Source organism: Panthera onca, chromosome A1 (assembly GCF_046562875.1).
Source record: "Panthera onca isolate mPanOnc1 chromosome A1, mPanOnc1 haplotype 2, whole genome shotgun sequence".
NCBI lineage: Eukaryota > Metazoa > Chordata > Mammalia > Carnivora > Felidae > Panthera > Panthera onca.
In genome coordinates, this window is record NC_138339.1 from 172,185,237 (window position 1) to 172,192,830 (window position 7,594).

Here is a 7,594-nt window from a genome sequence, read left to right on the forward strand (position 1 = left end):
TGATGTTGTAAGTAACAAAATTAAGCTCGACATAGCTCCTCAGGTCTTCCATATTCGGACTTCCCCCACGTTCTATTTCCCCACTACCCCTATTTCCTACTGCTCCCCAACATCTAATCCCTGCTCTCCAGAGACAAGTTTAAGCTTCCGCACTGCCCCCTACATCACGTCATGCTGTTTCCTCCTCTGGAGATGACTTTCTTTTCTCTAATTCTGACTCCTGTCCTCTCTGAACTTTATTGAACAAATACCCCTACCTGAAAAATATCTTTGAGCAGGCACAACTGTCATGAGGTTGTTACTTATTTATAAATGTTACACTTGCATAACAATGCTAATATGTTACATATATTATCCAACATATGTGAAAATCGACATTTTAAAAGGATGAGCTAAATAATGTATAAGACACAAGTTCAGCTATTCCTTACCTAGTGAATCATCTTGCCCTAGGTCGGGTGTAGACTTCCCACTTTAGGACCACTGATCTGGACAAAATATATCCATTCAGAGCTACAGGACAGAGCTTCCTTCTATAAAGTTATCTACTACTCCAGCCCGAACAAAGTTCTGCTTGCTTGAACAACCAGAGCATTTAAAATTACAACTAGTAAATCACTAATATAATGTATGCTTCACCAATACTTTTTAGTTGATTAATTGAAGTTTGCATCTAGGATGCCAGAAATTTATAGATTTTTAAAATAATTCAATATCTTAATTAAAAATATTACTGTCTTTCCAAAATTGCTTGGGTTGGGCTCTATCCACTGTGCAACATCCATTACAAGAAAACTCTAAGTCAGACTGCAGTGTGACTTCATTTAAAGACTTTTATCTCATTGAATATCATGTGCACAGATTCCCATAGCTTTGAGGACTAGCTTTTCTGCTTTTTTTGGCTACTGAAAAAAAAAAAAAATCTTTGAACACATTGTTTAACCTCACTCAAGTTCAGTTTTTGTTTAAATTATAAAACAGGAACAAGAAGGAAATGCTGGGACCATTAAAGAAGTGATAAAAACTGAAGGGATACGTACCTGTAAGACATCACTGTTATTATCACACCTAGCACTTTGGCGTCATAATATGAACTGTATCAGTCATATCTGGGATCTCTAAAAACAATTGCCCTCCTACCTCCACCTATTTCTTTCTGAAAATGAATGATTTTTATTTTCTCCTTTTCATTTGCTCAGCTGAAAACACGGTGCTGCCTACCCTGTCAGGGTCTGAGCTTACATACTGGCTCTAGCAAGTATTAGCGATGGGCTCACGGGTGTGTTACTGAACCTTTGGGAACTTCTCTCGTTCTATGGACCATCATTAACTTTGCGGGGAGAGCATTAACGTTGTGATATTCTTCAAAGGCTCAAATTAAATGAGATATGTTGTAAAATATTAATTTCTCCCCCACCCCATTAGCAGGCCTAAGAGGACTCAATGAGAAGCTCTCATAGGCAAAAGGAATACTTTGAATTTTGGTTTTTCCCACGTGTGCGGGCAATTTACAACCATTAATGAACTTTATGTTCTAGAAGCACCTCCCTGCCATCCATAGCCAAACTTACCTGGCTACTATGTGGCTAGGCTGGTGCACGAACCCAGTATAGGTTTTGTCCCCTGGCACCTTCTGAACAGTCAGAGCTGAGAAAGCAAAGCCTTCAGCCTCTCTTCTTGTTCTGCCTTGGGAACTAGGCTGTCTGCAGTACTGGTTACAAGGAATTGTCCAAGAAAGCTTGTGGGGACAGGAGATAGTGACATGTGTACATGCACCAGGGATACTTAGAAGTTTTTCCTGCTTTTCAAAATTCAAGTCACTAACCACGGGCAAAAATAAATGAATAAAAGTTTTTTTTTTTTTTTTTTTTTAATCCAGTTTATAACTCATCTGTTCCAGGAGCTTTACCCAGTGTTCTAATTTTAGGCTTCTGGATTTTTTAAACCCTCTTTTTTGAACTGTTAATTGAGATAAGGTCTGTGAAAGCCCTTTGTAAAGTGTAAGAAACTATACATATGTTAATTATTCTTCTGAAGACATTTGTGTGCTGACCTATTCTTATCTTGTTTGTAAGTATCTTGTTCCCCAGTGATCGTGGATTGCAAATGCTTAAGACCCAGGACCTGCAGTGCTGGGTGTTCCTTGCCTCCTCCCTCTGTCCTCTGAGGGGGGCTCACCCGCCACCCCCCCCCCCCACAAGCTCGTACAGCAGCCAGCTGCCTGGATGCTCCTAAACCTTAGAACAGCCCATCTGCCTGCCAAGACTCGTAACTAAAAAGACTTCTTTAGGCTCGTTTACGTCCCTCAGTCTCCCACTCAGTTCTCCACAAAGTGAGTCCTTAACCTTGCAGTTTGTCTGCACCCAGAAAATACACAGAGACGTTAGAGTAAAGAAAAAAAAAGAGTAAAAAGAAAGAAAGAAAGAAAGAAAGAAAGAAAGAAAGAAAGAAAGAAAGAAAACAACAAATAAGCAAAGGAAAGAAAAAACTTTGTGTTTAAAAGGGGAAACCGTTTTTGTTTTTTGTTTTTTTTTTTTTTAAGTAACTCTGTTTTTAAGGGAAAAAGCGGGGGTAGTTTAATGCTCCAGGGTGGGGAATCAGGTTTCCTAACTGGGACGGGGATGGCGAGATAATTACATCAGGGGCTCCCAGGTACCCCGAGGCTCTGGAGTATGGGAGAGGATCTAGGATTTCCTTTTGGTGACTGGTGTTTAAGGCTTTTTAGATGCGTCCATATTCCCCAGTCACTTTGGGGCTGAATCTCAGCTTGCTGAGACTGGGTGATTGCTCTCAGTGGCCTCTTATTTGGGACTTTCCAGCACATTCTCATAGGTCTATTGCCCATCTTACATCTTTATATGTTATTTAAACAGCACTTATGCTGAGGAAAGTAACAGAGGTGAGGAAAGTGCATATAGACATTTAAAACTCAAAATTCCTTCCCTTATTCTCCCCCCACCAAACACCAAGAACGATCTGAAACCTACAATTAATGCCTGATAGTCAAGGTGAAATTAACATTAACCAATACATTTATTAAAGTCTTTAAAACTTACAATTTTGCATCATTTCTTTCTGCCGCTGATTTTGCACATACACTAAGTCAGGTATTAGGTAATTGACTCGTTTTAACTGAATAGCAAAAGCCAGAGAACCCAAGAGGTGTTTAATAAACACTTGTTGACTGATTGATGGAATATACTGACCTAGCATCTTCTAGACAATGCGTTCTTTGTCAGAGCGCTAAGGTAAGTCGTTGGGTCCACTTTTATTACCAAGCGTTTCTCCTGCGTCAAGGGGAGTGGGCCAGCTGAAAGTTTGTCCACTGGCCTGTGGCTCAGGTTCACAAAAGAAACCCTGGGGCTTTACCTTTCACACCTGTTTTCACTCTCACAACAGAAGCGGGACTAGCCTCGGCTGCCGAGCCTTCGGAGGCACCGACCTGATGCAGACTCAGCATTGACGCCACCCTGGACTGCTTACTATGAATGTTATCACAGCTGCAACCCCCAGTTTGCACACAAAACCTAAGAAACAACTGAGCTGAGTAAAAAAAACCAGGAGAAAAACACTGTATTGTAACTAATTTAAAAGCCCAGCTACGTCTTCCTGCCTCGTTCTTCCGAGAGAAACCAACGCGTGAAATATCAAGTCCCTGGCTCCACGCGGCCAAGCGCAACTCCGCCCATCTGGTTCGGTGGACCATTCCAGAAAGGACGCCTGGGCGCATGACCCCTTTGCTTCTCTCTGTAGCCCCTTCCTCTCTTTCCTTGCCAGGCCTTCGGGCAGACTTTGTGAAAGGAGCGAAGTCCTTTACCCTGTTCCTCTCTGTCCCTGGGGTTCCGTGCTCACCTGGCCTGACTCTGGACCTACAGCTTTGCCTTGACTTTGCTACTGGCTGATGGTTTACACCCCCACCTTTCTCTAATGCCCCTCGCCTCCACTGCCCCTGCTCTCTCGAGCTGCCAGATTTCTCTGCCTGATATGACACAGTAACTGTTTCTGACCCTGTCAGCTTTCAGGTGCAGCTGTACCCAGAGATATTCAAGGCCCCCAAACTATGTTTTCAACAAACATGCCCCACAGTTTTATCACCTTTCATCAGTCAGAATCCTTTACCCCTTGCAACGTTACCAACCTGCTTCTATGCTGACGGTACGTTTTGTCATTTTGGAAAATGTAAACAAATCAATATGCCTTCTTCCCCCATCTTCTCTCATTATCAGTAAGAAAGTGCAGGAGGAAAGGGAGAGGAAGGGCATGAGAGACTGAGCCTGGTCAGTCTATCGTCAGGAATTCTCTCAAACTCAAATCTAAATGCTTTTCTCCCAATTCTCGCTCGGAATCTTGAGTGCCTGATCTTGAATTTCGATGGCGCTCCCCGAGCGCGGGACTGGCTGGTGGCCATGTGATATTGATTTGTTTTCGCCATAGCAACAGCAAATTAAAACAACTAGCAGAGAGGAGGCAGGCCGGTAACCAGTAAAGCTACATAACCAGTATATTTTGCAAGCGTATTTTCCTCTTTTCCTCATATTCTCTCTCTTATTCAATCTACTCTCACAAATTTAATGCAAAGTCAAAGCAAAAATAGCACTAAATGCTTTGGGCACTACAAGGCCTACGTCTGAAATAGTCTGGTTGGCACAGCTTCTGGTATATTGCATGAGATGGATGGAGAAAATGCAAACAGCAATGCTCTGAATTCCTTGGAAATTTTGTTTGTTGGTTTAAGGATAAATATCCCTAGAAAATTGACCTGAGCACACAGTAGAGTGAAGGGTTCTGGAAATATGACTATTTATCTTAATACCCTAAGGCATTTGCCAACTGTTTCATTAATACGGAGGTTTTATCCCTTTGTACTTTAAATAGCTCATTGTAGCAAGAGACAGATGACTTCTTTTTATTTTATTTTATTTTATTTTATTTTATTTTATTTTATTTTATTTATTTTTTTGGTACAAGGTCAAGGCCTCTCAAAATGAATGCTGGAATTATGAGAGAAAAGTGTAGCAAGTATTACTCAGTTCTATTAAGAGAGAGAAGAACGAAGGAGGGTGCCTGCTTAGGGCTACACAAGCAGCTGGAAAGGGAATGTAAACTAGAACCGGGAACTCCCCAGAACTCCGGTCTGTTCGTCTGGAAATTCTCCCTTCAGAGGCCCCATATTAAATGCTACCTTCCCCTGATCTCTCCGACCCAGGTTACCACCTGTGACACAGATTAACAGCCTGCAGTACTGGACTTCCCTTCCTTCAGCCCATCTGCACCAGGCATGGTGCTCTTTATGTAAAAGCAGCTGTTCCCACCATCACGGCCAGCCACGAACTTGGTGGCATAACCTTGGTCCTACACAGTGGCTCCGGGGGAACTGGGAATGAGGCCACAGGCACTATCCACCCAGGTGGCAGTACTGGGCTGTGCCAGGCGAAGTTGGGCCAGAAGCAAAGCCCGTGCTCCGCTCCCCACTGCTCTTCGCCAGGACGGCCAGAACCCTGCAGAGAACCTGCTCGGACCCGCCCGACGTGAGGCAGGTAGGAGATGCCCTATTTACGCTGGAGATGGGTTTAGGGTTTAGAAAGGACGGGCTAAAATATGAAGACATAACTCAAGACCTGCCAAGTGAGAGTCAGAATGTTCCTGGCCAGGACGTAAAGCAATATTCCTCTCCACGAGCCTGAATAAAAGAACACCCAGCAGAAATAGTTGGGAGATGACGTCAGAAGTTCTGGGCTAGTGTCCTGCACTTCTCCTTGAAAGTAAAAACAGTGGGTCTGGAAGAATCTACGTGGCATTGCCCTTATTTAAATGAATATTTGAACTGCTCCTCAGAAAACAGGCAGGATAGCTGAAGAAACTTCATCTTATTTAAAGATTATAAGCATGCCCTCCTTTTTTCCCCCACTTTATTAGCTCCCCAATGCACATATTACCAAATTAACAAATTGTCTTTCCACTTAACCTTTGTCTTTTAAAAGGACAGTAATGTTTCTCGAAGAGCATTCACGGTAGTAGTGGTTAGGCAAGTCAGATTTTTTTCTTCGCTTCAGTGCTTGCTAACTATTCTAAAAATGTTACACATTTATTGTAAACACATGCTTCCGAGGCCTAACAAAAAAGCACAGTTTCCTCATGCCTGGCAGAAATTTAAAACGGAAAAGGGCAGAAAGAATTCTTTAACAAATATATCATTTCCTTCTCTTGGGCCAAGTGTGTTAAAAATAAATCTCCATCATTTCTCCCTGCTGCTTCTCGGCAAGAAAGTTGATATGGTTCGGCATAGTGAAGACACAGCTTTAAAAGCTAGCCTGCCCTCATTAAATTATTCTGCTGGCTGTGTGTTCTCATTAAAAATGCATAAAGATCAGATAATTGCAGTAAGCATTATTAACCCAGCTTTACTTTTGAATATAATGGTTCCACTTTTAAGCTGGAAACAAAGGCTCAGAAAAAGAAATGTAAACATTGAACTACAGTATCGAAAACTTGTCAGAAAGCTACCTCTTGCTGGCTTGTTAAAAAATGTGCTTTTGAAACTCAAAGCCGTGGCATTATAGGGCTAGGTGGGTCCCTAATTTCTAACACATAGACGTATTTTTGGCTAAACATTCAACCGATGGTTATTTACTATGAAGTTTTCCTTTTCTTCTTCATTACCAGTCCGTTTTCAAATAGCAGGATCAACGTAAACTTTATTTATTCGGGAGCGAACTGGGGCAGTAATGAAAATTTTCTAGAACAAGAACATAAGAACGCTCCCAGGAATTCACAGTTTTTGTTGAGTAATAAAATGGATCTCTTCTTTGAAATAAACACTCGTTTCATGCCTCACCCCAGTCAGGCGGCACAGATTCAAGCTTTTGCCGTTTCTTTCTTTCTTCCTTTTTTTTTTTTTTTTCCCTCAAATCAAAATGTTACGTAAAACTCCAGGGTCCCCGGCAAGTGTTACATTTGAATTAGTGGAATCCGGTTTCCCTGGCTTCCCTAAGCAACACACATGGAATGCACCATATACTGCAGCAAACTCTTTAAACATTCAAAAAAAAAAAAAAAAGGGGGGGGGGGTGATTCTCTTACCTTGTTTAGCTCTGCCTCTTTTTCCCTTTTACAGTAACCCCGGGAACATCTGGCAGAATCCAGCGGCCGAGGCTTCTCCGCTGCATCATGAGGCAGAAATTTCCATGTAAATAGTCCTCATTCCCTGTGTATTGTACTCTGGGAGCCGTCTGCCGTATCTGGAAAATTTTGCCTTCAGATGATGAAGCAAAGACAGTCTAAACTCTGTTGCTGTAAAGCTGCAGCCCTTCCTCCCCACAAATCCCTCCCAGCCGGGGGCAGCCAATCCCCGGGCAGCTCGTCAGCCCTCCTCGTCTGAAACTGGCTCTTATAGGATGAGTGACACAGCAGCACAGCACTTGCGGTGTGTGAAAACAGTGCGTCCATACTGATGAAAGAGGAATTTCCCTCTCCGAAGAAAGCAATCATAGCACCAAGACAAAGTGGCACATAATTGGCAGAGCCGGGAGAGGGGTAGCTGGAGAAAACACCCTCCAAGACAGCCAGCCCAGAGCCTGGGACTGCGCTGTAAAGA

General features: G+C 42.7%; 1 protein-coding gene across 8 annotated transcripts in view; it reads right to left on the reverse strand.

Annotated features, from left to right (window-relative positions):
* Nucleotides 1–7,305, reverse strand: part of MBNL2 (muscleblind like splicing regulator 2) — a 158,525-nt gene extending 151,220 nt beyond the window's left edge. For all 8 annotated transcript variants that reach the window (XM_060636826.3, XM_060636824.3, XM_060636821.3 and 5 more), the window contains exon 1: nt 7,081–7,305. The gene's annotated coding sequence lies outside the window, so the exon portion shown is untranslated. The remainder of the gene's footprint in view (nt 1–7,080) is intronic.
* Nucleotides 7,306–7,594: the final 289 nt, after the last annotated feature.